Source organism: Ictidomys tridecemlineatus, chromosome 10 (assembly GCF_052094955.1).
Source record: "Ictidomys tridecemlineatus isolate mIctTri1 chromosome 10, mIctTri1.hap1, whole genome shotgun sequence".
Taxonomy (NCBI): Eukaryota; Metazoa; Chordata; class Mammalia; order Rodentia; family Sciuridae; genus Ictidomys; species Ictidomys tridecemlineatus.
Window position 1 is genome coordinate 4,022,616 of NC_135486.1, and position 15,818 is coordinate 4,038,433.

At 51.3% G+C, this 15,818-nt stretch overlaps 2 long non-coding RNA genes across 2 annotated transcripts in view; one reads left to right on the forward strand and one right to left on the reverse strand.

The window, feature by feature from the left end:
• The window catches only part of LOC120887449 (uncharacterized), a 259,915-nt gene that overhangs the window by 110,850 nt on the left and 133,247 nt on the right, over window positions 1-15,818 (reverse strand). The gene's annotated exons all lie outside the window — the stretch shown is intronic.
• On the forward strand, window positions 6,949-10,177 carry LOC144367100 (uncharacterized). Its single transcript, XR_013426334.1, has 2 exons — window positions 6,949-7,508; window positions 8,651-10,177. It is a non-coding gene; the product is annotated as an uncharacterized LOC144367100 (long non-coding RNA).

A 15,818-nucleotide genomic window follows, 5' to 3' on the forward strand; every position in this document is an offset into this window, starting at 1 on the left:
TCTCCTCTGTGTTTTCCTTTTCCTTCTTTGTTTTCTGTTCCCCTCAATCACTTTCTGGCCTTGTCTCCAGGATACCGCTCTGAAAGCCGTCCAGTGTCAAACAGCTCACTCTCCCCTTCTGTTTTTCTTGGATCTTTCCAAGTTAGAGCTTGACAGGTAAGATTCTGGGGAAGGAGAAGGTTTTTAGAGAGGCTGGAGTCTGTCACAGCTGAAGCAGGGAGCGGACAAAAAATACAGAAGAACCTGGGATTAAAAGAGAAGGTCAGCAGCCACGTGCTAGGAAAACAGGCACAGGAAAAGAGTCAGGAGAGGCAAGGGAGCTTCCTAGAGACCCAGAAAGAGAGAACTCGTTGAGCATCTATTCTGTATTATCCCCTATTGACATTTCATTTCATTGTCCTAATTCCAGGAGATACATATATTATCCATATTTCACAGAAGAGGAAATAGAAACTCAGAAAGGTTAAGTAAATTGCTAAATGTCACACAGCAAGTACATGCAGTTAGGAAGATTCAATACCAGTTTGCCTAGTCTTAAAGGCCAGGATCTTTGTGAAATCATTCTAGCCCCAAAGAAGAACAGAAGGGGGAAGTAGACCAGGGAGAAATAATGGATTCTGGGATATCAATTTTTTGTGAAGTTATAAAAAAGTGGGACTTTTGATATATAAGAGCTCTGTAGAATTATATTTTTAAACTCTGACCACTGTCCCTTGAACATAAATAGGGAACAAGGTGGTCTATGTGGTAAAGCTGGCAAACTCAGCAAGATTGAAATTGAACTTGCTCAGGTAGCCAGGAGATGGAATTATTTCAAGTCTTTTGGAAGGTTTCATTTGCAGAATGGTCATGACCTAAAGAAAAGAGAAAAGCTAGGAAGTGGGGCACGATGTGTGTGGTATCTCCCTGGGAATATTGTGCAGGAAAAGAGTTTAGAAAGTGTCAAACCTTGACTGATATTGTTAATTTTTTTTTCTGAAATATCCTCCATCACCTTCCTCATCTGCTGGAGAACTCCTATTGATCTCTCAAAGCCCAGTTTCAACACCAGTTACTCCATACCTCAAAGTTAATCTAACCATTCCTGGTATCATTTGGTTCAGGGAAAGAAGGAATTGATGGTGGCCATCTTTAGAAGAAATCTACCATAATTTGAAATGAGAAATAATTTTAAATAGTGTATTAAAATATGTTCTCTTCCGAGACCTTATTATTATCCTTTGGCTATTTCATTCTCTTTTAATACTTATTTTATATATATATATATTTAGGTGGACACAGTATTTTTATTTTGTTTTTATGTGGTGCTGAGGATGGAACCCAGGGCCTCATGCATGCTAGGTGAGCGCTCTACCACGGAGCCACAACCCCAGCCCTGGCTGTTTCACTCTTAAGAAGATCATGTGAAAAGGTAGCTGCACTGCACCTCTCCTAGGAAAGATGCTGGCCCTGAAGGTTAAAATGCAATTAGGAAATGCCTTTTGGGCTTCCATCTCCTTTTCCGTCTCAGGCGCCCCTCACACTGTGAAAACGTGAGGATGGAGAAGTCTTCCGTTTCTCTCTCCCTGACTTTGCAATTCTGCCATTTTGATCTACAGGATTGACTTCAGAGACAAGTTCCTTTTAGAACACTACTTCCTATAAAGCAGGAGCTCTGTCTTTTTAAATCTTAAAACTACCTTCACTACTGATAAGAGGAGAAATAGCGGAAGAATAACAAGAAGGTCTTGGATGAACAAATTTAATTTTCATTTAAGAGTGGATTTTTTAACAGCCCCTGAAACCTGCCCCGTATGGAACCTGGCTGTAATTTAACTTTTGAGCCATAGCCCAGGAAAGAAAGCACAGAAAGCCCTGGATGAGAGCCCAGCAATGACCCGACTCAGGGTGCAGCGAGGCCGGACTGTGCCTCAGCGGTACGGGGGGCAGCGGAACACGCAAAACTGTCACTGCCTCTTCTGAGAGAAGTGGTCCAATCCTCACGGCTCTCCCTTTCCCCTGTACTGGAGCGCAAAAGAAGAGAAAGGGACAATCCCCACCTCTGCAGGAGGTTGGCGTCCTGCAGCGTGGAGCAGGGCAGCTGAGCCGACTGCGTGGTGGGCAGGAGCCCTGCAGCAGAGCAGGCGCTGCCCAGTGGCAAGAGAAGCCTGCCTGCCGACGCCAGGTGCCCCGGCCTGGCCGGCCCCCAGTCTCCCTGCCACCCTGTCATCCCTCCCGCCTCACCCTTGCCCACCTCCCCTGTGTGTTAATGAGGTGGGCTCCTGTAAGATGGAGGCAGCGTGTGCCCAGGGAGGCGCCCAGGAAGGGCAGTGTCAGGTCCTCTGTGTCCCACATTTTCAGAGAAGTGTATCTTTTCTGAAGACGTGGTCCAAGGCTTGGGCACCGTGGTGCAGAAATGGCATCAGGGACCAGCAAGGTGCCAGGTGAAGAGAGGCAGGAAGTGAGCATCACCCAGTCACCCTTCCCTCCTCCCTCTCAGAAGTTTCTCTGGAAAGACTGTGAGGGACTCAGGGAGACCAGCGCTCAGAGGTTGGGACTGAAACCATCCTGCTCTCACCTCCACGGCAGAGCCACCCAGCCACACGGGGCCTCCGACCACTGGGGTCCAATGCACTGAGGCTTCGCATTCCTTGAAGGCAGAAATTTGGGCCTAATTTGTCTTTTATTCCCCCCAGGTTTACCTGCAAAAATGTGTAACATGCTCATGTTACTGCTGAGAAAAGAAGGAAGGAAGGGAGGGAGGGAGGGAGGAGAGAGGGAGGAGAGAGGGAGGGAAGGAGGGAGGAAGAGAGGAGGAAGGGAGGGAGGGAGGAGAGAGGGAGGGAGGGAGGGAGGGAGGAGGGAGAAGAGAGGGAGGGAGGGAGGAAAGAGGGAGGAGGGAGGAGAGAGGGAGGGAGGGAGGAGAGAAGGAGGGAGGGAGGGAGGAGGGAGGGAGGGAGGGAGGGAGGAGGGAGGGAGGGAGGGAGGATAGAGGGAGGGAGGGAGGGAAGCTGGGAGGATGGGTTGATTTTTATGATTCTTTGAGTAACTGAAGAGTTTTGAATCCATAAAACAACTTTTGAGCTCTACGATAAGAATCAGTGTGAGCACAGCCCTCGGTGCATTACTGATAAAAGCAATCTTGATTTTGAAATATAGCGGGGGCTGGACGATACGAAGAGTCCAAGTCGGCGACACCAGAGAACTCAAGAGACCCTGGCTCCCTTCTGTTGCATCAGTGAGACAGTGGACACCCCCCAACCCAAGCCCCACCCTCCACACGGTGCTGCTACTGTTGAAGTCATGTGATGACAGTGACACTCTAGAACTGGTCACAGGTGAGCACCCCTCTTTGAAGCTATCGAAGTCACCCTCTCTTGAGTGTTCTTTGTAAAATGACTTTTTTTTTTGAAGAAAAAAAAGCAAGTTTATAACCAATTTGGTGAATACCCTCATTTCCAGAATAAAATTTACTTTAAACTAGATGGAATTAAGTTTTTTGATACAACTTACATTGGATGACACATCTACGTAAGTCCACATTTCTCTGGAGCCTTAGAGTTCTGGTTTTGATTCAGAAGACATCTACGTCAGAGTTGCCCGATCTAAACTGGCCACGCATGTTCCCTGGCTGCACTGCCTAGCCCCTCTCGGTCCTCCTGCCCCAATCTCTACTTAGCGAATCCTCGCCAACCTCAAGGAGGTCTGGTCTTCTAGCACCTCCGTTAGCCTTCTCCAGCATGCATCCCCTGGAGACCATTCCCCTCTCTTCCCCCTGGTGGCCACAACGAAGCAGACCATGCATCCACCACGGGGCAGGAGGTGTCTTGGGGAAAAGGGCCTAAGCCTCAACCTAGGTGATGACCACTGTGGAGGCGCCATGCCTGCTGGGGCCATGGGAACCTGCTGTGGCATGGAGCTGCTATGCCACCCAGCTTGTCCCATGTTACCCGGCATGATGCTAGAAAACAGACTTCTCTGGCTAACACTAATCCCCGTATCTAGAGAGGTGCATCTGCCATCTTTCGTCATTTCTGCTTTGCTGTTATTATACATGATCAAAACTGAACCTTAAAACCTACTGAACTTCATGTAAAAGTCTTAGGCCTGAGCTGTTCTTTTGTAACGTGAGTCATATATAAAGACTCACTTTAGACCATAAGGTCTGAGTGCTGGAAAGGCACTTAGAAATTTATTAGCCAAAATCTTTGCATGAATAGAAAACGGAGGCCCAGAAAGAGCTTAGAGTCTACCCACAGTCCCAAAAGGACATGGCGGGGAGCGGGGACTAGATCCCGGTGTCCAGGCTCCAGGATGCCCTTCTGCCCTTCTACCTCTTCTCAACTAGACAGCCCTCTGGGAAGTGTAGTCCCGTTCTTCCCTTCTAGGAGAGGATTCCTCGGTGAACAAGGTCCTGGATTTTCTGACAAACCCGCCCCTCTTCTTGGCTCCTTGACAAAGATGGTGAAGGAACCAGGGTGCAAGTCTAAGTGCACAGAGGTCGTGTCTGTGCACGGGGCAGCCTGCATGCTCCTCTGGAGTGACAGGTGGATTGACGGCAGCCAGGCCAAGAGCCTGATGCACACAGTAGGTCAGCACACCATACTTTGCCTTCTCTTCCTCAGCACCTGAGACCAATTTTGATAATCACGTAAAAAATCCAACAAGGGGCCCAACTTGTGTAGCTAAAATAATGATGGTGGTCGGAAGAAAGTTTCCTGTTTTCCAATAGTGTATATGAATAGTAATATAAAAAATCAAAATTCTAGCTTGGAGATTTGTCTATTCTCTTAGCCAGCAGTCTTTTGCTTATTACTCTGTAAACCAAGAATGGGTAAATGCTCCGCTGTGCACACAGCTGTATATGCTGAATTACAGATTTTCCAGTGCGTGAGTTGCCATTAGAGTCTACATTCTGAACTTAATGCTTGAGGGAGCAGCGTGACTAGCGTATTATATCATTTGTGAATTCACTTTTTAAAGCTGAGCTCAAAAAGATGGAAAATGAGATTAGAAACTAAGAGAATAAAAAGCCTTAAATAACAAGAAAATTTTAACTCTGTGATCCCAGATTAGAGTGACATATCAAATTAACAGTCTTTCAATTTTCCAATTTATCTTCTTCTTTACTCCTTAGTGACAGGAAAATCATTTTCATTAGAGACCTTTAAAATATTAGCTCTCATTTACAGAGTAATTATGCTGCTACACGAAACTGTAAACTTCTTAGAAGAAAAAGAACATGTTGTTTTTCAAAAACGAAGAGGTGAAAATCATCATGACTTTGAGAATCTGTTGGGTGCCAGGTGCTTGGCTAGATGACTTTGAGGTATCTTTTACGAACCTCGAAATCATCCTGGAGGGTGCCGTTGTCAATTCCTTCAACAGACAGGAGAACAGAATTTGCTGGGCTCAGGCTCGGCCAGTGGACGATCAAGAGTGGTGTCGGGTCTCACTTGCCCTGTGTGGTCCTCCAAACAAGAGGCACCGAAAGAGGCGTTTAGGTCCAGGGTCAGCAGGTGTAGGTGAGGACTGGGGTCTTTACTTGTGAAGTTTGAAGCTTACACAAGACATGGTTTTCTGGGCTTTACTTCAACCACAAAAGGAGAAGCCTGGAACCCACCTCAGGGTGTGGTGGGAACCGAGCGCACCTGCGATCTGTGCCTGTGATCTTTAAACTGACATCAGCAGCCAGAGGAGAGGAGTCGGGGCGGCTCTCGGTGCCACTGAGTGAGCACAGCTTCCCGAAGGCCTCGCAGCATCCTGGGGGTGGCTGAGGCCATCGGAAGTCCAGGTCACCACGAGCATCTTCGTGAGAACTGCAGCTTTGCATATTCCCGGGGGCCTGGCAGCGTTCAAGCCCTGATCCAAGTCATCCTGGGAAATTTGGCTTTTCTACGGCAACCAGAGAGCCCTGCAGGGTTTCAGAAGCCCAGAGAGTGTCTTCCGGTCTCTGTGTCGGAGAGGACACCCCGGGGACCTGACAGAGGACTCCTTACGAGATGGACCCCACTTGACTCCCGAGAAGCCAGAGGAGTGACGCAACGTGAAGCCTTGGTTTTGCAGACGAGGAAAGTGAGATCTGGAAACAGCTCATCGTGGCAGAGCGGGGACAAGAACCCTGGCATCCTGACACACAGTGACCACTTCTCCATGAGTGAGTTAGTTACTACTTCTCCAAGTCCACGCAAACCCGGGTCAGTGGCACTGACAGCAGGCCGGTGACGCCGTGTCAGGGACCCAAGCCCACTCGTACAGACCTATGTGGGTTTGCACTCACTGCCTGACCTTGGGAAAGTCACCCTTGTGCCTCGGTGTCCACTTCTGTGAAGTGGGATCTTCATAGTTCAAACTTCTTAGTCAAGTATACGGACAATACGTGGAAAGCGGCCGGCACAGTCCCTAAGCCTCCTCAGTTACTGTCAGGTGGCGGATTCTCTACACGCCATGAAAGGCCACTGCAGCTCCCTCTGCCATCCCCCCACAGGATGACCCTAACCAGGGCTGTTGTCACCAGGAGGTGGCTGGATGGGCCGGTTCCCAGCTGTCCGTCCTCCTGTGGTGGGAGGAGCCAGCTGCGCAGGGAGCCAGGCTGCGGTCTGTCTTTCTTCATCTACAAAAGGGACTGCAAACACCCAATCCTTTTAAGTTGGAGACACTCAAAACTGTCAACGTTCATAGGATGCATTTTACAGACTGTTCATTACTCTGTAAATTAAAGCCTGTTGCAGGAAGAAGAGGGTCTTCTTGTAGCATAAGCTGCGGCCTCTCACTAGTGGCCTTTGGTTTCCATCTCATGCCCAGCATCTGGGGGTTTGTGTCAGGGGTAATGAGTTAACACTCTACTAATTAGGTCTCGCTGGTGGCCGTGACTTTGGGTATTTGCTTGCCTGCAACAAGGAAAATGTGGGTTTTGCCTTAGAACAGGAGATCCTTTCAAAACAAATCCCCAGTCCTTTCCATGCCTGATGCTTGGATGGTGTGAGAGCCTCGCCGGCCAGTGCCTGCTCTGGGTACTGTCCCGGTCATCTCCCTTTGATTTCCTGTTGCCTTCAAAGTGTCAAGGCCCTAGGCCAGGGTTGCTCATCCAGCTCCTCTGACGATGTCCTCGATTCACCATTTTTCCTTTTGTAGCTCAGCCACCTCTGTTCTCAGGGCCGTGACCCCGGAGTCACGAGGACTCGGGGCAGAAGTGACCCTCTAGTCAGAGCTTTCCCTAGGCACCTCAGGGCTGCAGAGCTTCCTTCGGCTGCCACAGAAAGGTGACCTGTGTTTTCTCTGCCTCTGCCTCCTTCCCTGGCCCGGATTCCTCAGAGCGGCAGGGGGCGGGTGCCTGTCCACATCTCTGCAGAAGGACGGCCACTGCAGGGCCAGGAGGCTGCGCCTGGCAGACGCCTTGGAGTCCCACTAAACAGCTCCTTTAATTCAGTCTGAAGAAGCTGCAGCCGGCGTCAGCCCCACGCTGCCCCTGCGCTCCCCCAGCCCACGCTCTGGCCACGGTGGTCCCTGGGTCTGCAGACTGTGCGGAGGTGAGTGAGGAGCTGCCCACGGGCTGACTGCCATGTTCAGACCTCGGCTTGTCCCCCACCCTCTCCACTCTGCCCCCCTTCACCTCCCAGAATCCCCGTAATCACCCCCAAGGATCCCAGTGGGACAGGCTGGCCGGGCCATGGGAGGAAAGAGACTTGTCAGCCTCATCATGTTCCGGTGCCTCTGCTCCAGGGGGGCACCCTGGAGGGAGATGGACAGGCCACCAACCCACCTGCACACACGGCAAATGTTCCCATGACTTGTGCTTCCACTGGACCAAGTGGGAATTAGAGACTCCCAGGGTAAAGACACCATCGGCCTCGGGCACCCGGTGCTTCAGAGGAAACCTGTGGGTGGATCCCGCAGCAGTCACCGACAACATCCCGCAGGGCAAGCCACCTGGCCTGCCTTTCCCTTCCCCTTCCTGTTCTTCCATGTTGGGGTGCAGAGTCTTCCTAACTCAAGAGGCATGCTGGCCTGTGGCTGGGGTTTCACTTAAGAAAGCACATGGTCAACAGTCACCTAGAATGAGAACCATAAACACTGCCACAGGGGGTCACCTCCCGGACCACACCCGAGATGGTGCCAGGGAGGTGAACCCCAGCCTGGGACGGTTCCGACCCCACCCTTCATGACTTCGTTTGCCTTCAATTCAGTGGCTTCCTGAAATAACTGAAGTGCCTACTCAGGTACTCGGGCCTCAGATCATGTGAATAGAGATGCTCACTTCCTGCCCCTCCTGCCACCTTTTGTAGACCAGCAATACTGAGAGCAAAGAGTAGCAGAGCACGAGAAGACCAGAAAGGCAAACCTGAGGTCCAGCCCTCGCTCTGTCACGTGGCCTGTGTGCATTAGGACCGGTTATTTAATATCTCTGTTTTACCTTCTTCACCATTAATGTGAATATTAGTAGTGTCTTTCTCTCAGGACTGCTTTATGGATGTGGGAATGCACACACACACACACACACCACACACACACGCACACTCACACACACCACACACACACTCGTGGCAGGATCTGAATAGTGCTGGGTGTGGTCACTGCTGACCATGATTAGATTCTCACTGTGCTCAACTTCTCCCATGAGCAGACTCAGTTTTTCCTTACCACCATACTAAGGTGTGGGGAATGTTTTCAGGCTCTTCCAAGAACTCCAAGGTGGACAGAGAGCACCAGCCCTGGCCCCAACGCTCCTCCGTAAGGGGTTCCTGGCTCAGCTGATCTTCCTGGACTGGCCATGACTCCACAGGGGTCCATCTCAGCAGCCCAGGGCTCGGCCTTCAGTTCCCTTCATCCAGCCAGAGCTGTTCCAAGGTGAGTGCTGTCATGAGACCCTTCTCCCCAGAGAATCCAGCAGCCCCCATCATTTCTGTCATTCTGTCACTGAGATGTGACTTTGCTGAAGGAGAAGAGCATTGCTGCTAATACTGGGTATTTGCCTGGATTTAAGCAGGAAGTCCCTGTTGTTTTGTCACTGAGTGTGGTCTTACAAATCTTAGGCCCTGGAAGACTAGAACATGTTTCTACTAATTTAAAATATTAAAAATAAAATTTTTGATATAGATTTTGACTTGGAAAAAAACCATATTAAGCATCTGAACTGAGCGAGGCCTTTGACAGGGCATGAGGAACACCAAGGGGCCACGCGAGGTGAAATGGCACCTTGGTCAGATGGACCAGTGACGTCTGTAGGACCAGGTAGGCTTGGCCACATGAGGTGTAGGAGAGAGAGGAAAACCATCCGGGAGCCAGGAGTGGCAGGCACGCAGGCCCAGAGGAGTGCGCGTGCGGGGGCATCACAAAGACCGTCAGGAGAATAATGTTCTGCAGCCAAAGGTGAAATAGAACCTGGGACGCGGCAAGGGAAGACGTGACGTGTGGGGGACTGACACGCTCCAGGCAGAGGCACGACGTCCTTCCCAGCTCATGTGACACTGAGCTCCCCTACAATCACAAGCGAGGCCCCCGGACCTCCCCCACTGCCTAGAAGGGACAGCTCTGTTCACCAGTGACTGCAGGAGCGGCAGCAGCTGATTCCGTATTTTTCTTTGTAAGATTTTCTTTGAAAATACATTTTCAACAAGTTATAAAATTTCCACAACAAGAAGTAGATTCTGGTTCTTGGAGAGAAAGACTCCTTTCTTGAAAAGAAGCCCAAGATGCTCAAAGGGAGGAATGATTGCTTCCTGGACCCACGAGGAGTTCTGCGTGAGTGGCCAGGGGGGCAGAGGGCAGGAGCAGCCCAGGGGATCCCGCGCCATCAGCCAGCAGGTGAGCCACACTCTGCATCCAGAAAGGGGGCGACAGGTCTGGCCTGCAGCATCACTGCCTCAGACTGATGTCCGGGGGCATCTTGGTCCCTTAGCTCCTCGCCATGGACGGTTGTGACCATACTCTGGAGCACACTGTGGAACAGGAGCCCTGTCACATGCACTGTCCCACTGTCCCTCTTGGGATCCGGGGCTAAGGTTTCTTACCCACTTCTCAGCAATAAGACAGCTTTGGTGCCGAGCAGGCCACCGACTCACCGTGAGCCTCTGGTTGGTCAAGGGTCTGCTACGAGCCAAGGACTCTTGAGATCGGTTCTGTTGCCAGAGAAAACTCCAAGGACTATTTGAGGTGGTAGTTCTTGCCAAACGATTAAAATAAAAGTGGACTTTTAACAGATCTGACTTTCCTTTTCCACTTGTCCCTCATACATTCAATCTGTTGTTTAACCAATTATCTCAACTGCCTCCCAACAGCAGAGAGTTCACCTTTATACAGAATCTATGTTGATATTCCATCATCCCATTACCAGCACCAGAGGTGATTCTACAAGTCACTTCACCCACTACATTTCCATCTTCCTTCCCATGAGATGGAAATTAACATCCAATCACCACTAACCTTCATTATCTACCAGGGGCTATGCTGGATGCTTTCATGGGTCATTTTCCTTTGTCCTTAAATCAGCTGTATGAGGGACAGGACTCCTGGTAGCCCCCTCCTCCAGGTGAAGAGCCCGAGGCCCTGACGGTTGTGGGAGCTGCAGAATTGGGGGCCAGGGGCGGGGGAGGAAGGAAGGAAGGAAGGAAGGAAGGAAGGAAGGAAGGAAGGAAGGAAGGAAGGAAGGAAAGAAAAGAGAGAGAAAGAGAACAAGAAGAAGGAAAAACAGCCTCCTGGCTCTAGCTGATGCCCACAGGGGCCTGGGAGGACCTGCTCAGCTCCTGGTCCCCCCCACACACACACCCACCACCTACAGCCCTGGGATCTTGGGCTTCGGAGAATGAGAGAGAGGGCAAGAGCTTTGAGGTGTTTAAAGAAACTGATACCCAGTTGAATAGACTTTTCTGTTCACTGAAAACACGGACCCTAGTTTTAGATGATTTTTCTAGATATGCTCTTTTCAAAAAATAAACCTCTAAAAAGAATCCCACCATCATTGACACAGATGGCTTATCTCTATTTGGCCATTGTTCCCCTCCATCAAAGGCACAAAGCAGTTACTCAGAGGCATAATTCTAGGACAGGAGGGACTTAGGACCTGCACCTCCTGAAGGCCTCTGCCTCTGAATTCCTTCTCTGCCACAAGCCAGTCCCTCTGCTCCTAAACACCAAACCCAAGTAACAGCAAGAGAGGCCCAGGTCGTGCTGGGGAGGCGCGTCCATGACGTCAGCTTGAGAGGCACAACCTGGCTTGTGTTCACATGATTGTTTTTGAAAGATACCATGAGCCATTTGCTGACTTGTTTAGAGAGAGATGCGAAGAGACATCCTCTAGAAACCGGGTGTGGTGTTGGACGTGAGCCTCAATCTCAGCCGCAGAGGTCACTCTGTGCCAGGCACCTCTGCCCTCCCTCCCTCCCTGCCCCTGTCTTTTCTTTCTCCTTTCTCCCCCCCCCCCCTCTCTCTCTCTCTCTCTCTCTCCTTCTCTCCTTCTTTCTAGCGCTGGGGGGAAGCCAGGGCCTTGATGGGGTGAGCAGTCTCCCTCAGAGCTCAGCCCAGCCCCAGGTGGCCCAGTTACAGGGAGGAGATAGATCCAGAAAACTGAGTCACAATGTTAGACCCAGAAAATATCAACTCCCTGATTAGGTAAAACTTCACATCCCACTATGGAAAGGATCACAAGGTATTTTACTTACTGGTTTAAAAAAAGAGAAATAAAAAATATATTACAATTGTCATAGAACCCTGACCAATATTCTGGAAAGTACAAACTATAGAATATTCCAGGAAAATCCATAAGAATGCCAGAATGATTTAACAGAACTGTCGCAGACAATCAACACTTGTAATACTGGTAGCAGCAATTTCAAGATGGCTTCAAGGTCCAAACACCAAGAAACTGTGTCCTAGGCCAATGCTAACATCCAGTCGTGTTTGCCTTGTGCTCAGCCAGGGGACTCTTCTCACAGCTGACAGCGTGCGTGCGGCTGGTTGGAGCCCTGGTTTCACAGCGCTGCTGTGTGAACTTGGACCCATCACTTAGCCAACCTAAGCCTCTGCCTGTTATCTGTCCAAGGGGATTAAGGATCTCTTAGACCTCACAGCTCCAGCCACTGATCTGCAGGCAGCGTTTGGATTTCATAAGTCTGGCTTTTTACATGAAAAAGGTTGGTCCAGCCTGAGGGGAACTAATGGCCAGCAGAAGAGGAGGGTTTGAAAATTCCTGGAAGAACCTTCCACAAAATATGAAACCAGCACAGATCAGACGTAAGGGAGGTGAGCAACCACCTGACCTGGACGGGGTGGGCGTGCGGCTGGCCCCTCCCCTCCTCCGTGCTGCCAAACCTTCCCGGCCTCCAGACTCCACTGGAGGAGGATGAAGAAGGGACAGCATTTGAAGGACTGAGTTCCAGGCCACTCACTTGTGGACAGTGGGAGAGGGTGGCCTTGACCCAGGGCTTCCTGGACTGTCTGCTCCTCTGAACCTGGACACCCACTGTGAGTCTCAGGATCCCCCAGTGAGGACCAGACAGAACTGAGAAGAGAGAAGGCAGGGCGGAGGCTAGAGGCCCAGAGGAGGGAGGGGAAGGAGGACTCCATGGGAGGCGCACACCATCACTCCTCCACGCATGCACGCAGAGGCTCTCACCAACTCTGCAAACGCTGCTCTAGGAATTGAGGAAGCAAAGGCCAGTGAGACTTGGTCCCCTCTGTAGGAGCAGCATGAGGTGTGGGGGAAGCCACGACACAGGGGCACACACACACACACACACACACACTCAACCCCATTTTTATACAAAGGGGTGCCTATGGCAGGTGCTAAATGTGAAATGTGAATTGTGTCTAAATGGATCCCAGGGATGGATGCCCAGCAGGGGGTGGGGCTGCCAGGCAAGGTGACCAAGGAAGGTCGTATTTTAGCCTAAAAGAGGGAGCAAGCTTTTGCCAAAGGTCAAGCTGAGGTGAGAGCCGGGGAGGGAGAGTACCCCGAGCGGAAGTCCACATGGTAACAAGGCTGAACCCTGAAAGACTGACCGTCGAGGGGGAGGTGAGAGGGGCTGCTGGGAGAGGGCAGCAGGCATGGCCTCCCGGGGGCTGGAGTAAGGAGTTTCTTAGGAGCCCGTGGATGCCCAGGGGGGAGGGGCGCCCACAACCACATCTCAATCCCCCACATCTCAATCCACAACCACATCTCAATCCCCCACATCTCAATCCACAACCACATCTCAATCCCCCGCCAGAGTCAAAGGGAATGCCGGGCCTTTGCTCTTTTAGTCAATTTTGGTCCTAAATTTCACTGTCTGGAGCTGACTTTCTAAAATGCCAAGGCAAATGCTTCCGAAAGGCAGGAGAAAACCAGCCTTCTGTTTTTTCAGTGACCTTGACCTTAAGGCTGAAAAGGAAGTGTCCCTTGGCATCTCTGCACCACGCAGGTGCCAGTCCCTAGTGTTACCAGGTCCCTGTGCGGCTGGGCTGCCTTAGGGCGGGAGGCAGGCTGCACACCACCTGTGAGATTGGCCCCTCGGGATCCGGGATCCAGTTCCGGGGCGTGCACAGCCCTGGCTGGGAAAGAGGAAGGCGGCATGGGGGCTCAGCCTGCCGACAGCTCCAGGGTCACTGCCCTGGGCTCCTCCTCCTCCTCCTCTCCTGCTGCCCTCCCCCTTCTCCATGTTCCCAAGCCCCTGCCCCAGCGAATGGGTAAAGGAGCAGCCACCAAAGAGAGATGTCCGGGTCGCATGGAGCGAGCCGGGGAAGCGTTGGCCCTTGTTGGCTCTGGCAAAATCCTTGTCAAAGGCTGAAGAAGATGTGGAAGGTGCTTTCTCTTCCTGGGGCAAATAGGTGGGAACACGCGGCAGTGCAATGTCAGATACATGGGGCGTCTGTAGGCCCGGGTGCTGTTCTCAGCCTCACATAGATGTCTTCCTTTAACCATCTCTACAGCCCCCAGTACATGGTGAGCCCTTCATGGATGAGAAAACGGAGGCAGGAAAAAGAAAGAGGCTTGTCCAGGACTCAAGGCTAGTATGTGGGAGATCCAAGGTTTCCATCTCGGCAGCCCGTCACAGGAACCCTGGAAACCACTACTGCATTATAAAGCCTCCTGCAGGATGTGCCCATGAGATGTCCAGTGCAGGGAAAGTGGACAAACCTCACCAGGTTCTCAAGTGCAGATTACTCCAGTGAATAAAAGTGGATTATTGTGTCTCCAAGTGTTCTTAGTAGAGCCTTCTCTGGGCATGTAAAGTGTCCAAGTCAGTGTGAGCGCGAGGATCAACGTCCATGTGTGTGGCTTGGTTTCTGTTCCTAGTCTCCAGTGCTCCCAAACACCTGGACAACTGAACCTTTATCCACTTCAACCTTGAACAGCAGGACCGCCTTCCAGCCCGACTATTCCCAAACCACCTTGCACAAAGCACCCTGCCCAGCTGACGTGCTGCCTGGGGGTCCTGACACCAGCTATTCCTCCATCCCCATTCTTTTCTACAAAGAGGATGAGCATCAGCTGCAGTATAATGTCCATGAGGGTGGGCAAGACTCGAGGGGGAAGAGGCTAAAGCAAACGCCACAGATTCTATTCTCTGGCACTGTCCCGAGTCCTCAGGGTGTCACATGGCCCAGTGGAGCTGGGCAAGCATAAACAAACCGGCCTCCAGGGGCTTTTCCATTTACAGGACTGAACTAAAGTTGTCAGGGAAACAAAGCCCAGGTTCCCTATTAGTTAACTTTCAGCTCCTGTGTCACACCTCTCGCAGCCCAGACACACATGATCAAGGAAGAGAACTGCCGTTCTTGTGTTAAAATCTCCTGGAGAACATACTTCCCAGGTAAAAATCATCCACAGGAGAGAGCTGGGCAGCTCTCATCATGAAAGTGTCGCAGCGCCACCCAGATTCGAGTGTGCAGGGGGTGGGGGGCGCACAGAAGGAGCACAGTGTGTGTTTCTCACTGGAACTGCACCGCTCACACTCAGGACCTGCTCCCGTCTCTTTTCCAGCTGTCACCACAGCAAGCTGCAAGTGTAGACCTTGTGTGTAGTTCTCTGTAGGAGCCAACAACAGGACAGGGAGGCTTAGAGTCAGGCAGCACCGGCCTGTCAGGGAGGGAGCCAAGACTTGAATGAAGCAGATAAAGAAATAGGTTAGGTTACTGGCGGAGTCAAACCAATGTCCAGGATGATATGGAGAAAGGTCTGGATCCGACGCGGCCAAGGCTGCCTCTGGGCAAGCTGGGGCTTCTCCTCCCTTTACAGAGTGTGTGCAAGCCAAGCAGAGCCTGGTGAGGAGCTGGAGCCCAGCAAGCTCTCTGACTGCCCAGCTGGACCACGGGTTAGTATGGCACACTCCACCAGCTCACGTCCTCATCCTAACCCATCCTCTATCCCAAAGGTCCACAAAGTGGTCCATGTTTTCCAAAGCTCAGCAGCAGAGCTCTAGATCTGCAGAGAGATTTGAGCCATTTTGTACATTCTCAAAGCCTGGTTACCATTCTCTTCAGACCTCTTACCACTGAAAGCTGCGTCTTTCTGTATGTCCTCTATTGACAGCAAGATCCCCCAAGTAGAAGTGCCTTTGTTTCTGCTCAGCATCGTGCTCAGTTCCTACAGAGCCCAGTGCAGAGCAGGTGCTCAGCCCCCATTTGTCAACAAGTAAATGAATGCGTGCTAAACATGCATGACCAGAAGGCAATGGGTCACGTCCTGCAGGGCCACAGGAGCCCACAGAACCAAGCCTGTTTGGCCCTTCCTAGGCAGGTTCCCGTTTCCGTACAGCGTGGCTCAGGGCGGGTGGACATTCACATCACAGTAAGTTCACACTGAGCCTCCTCTTCACATCCAATGGTGGGGTCTGGCTTTCCTCCCACAGCCACGGGAGGCTTCA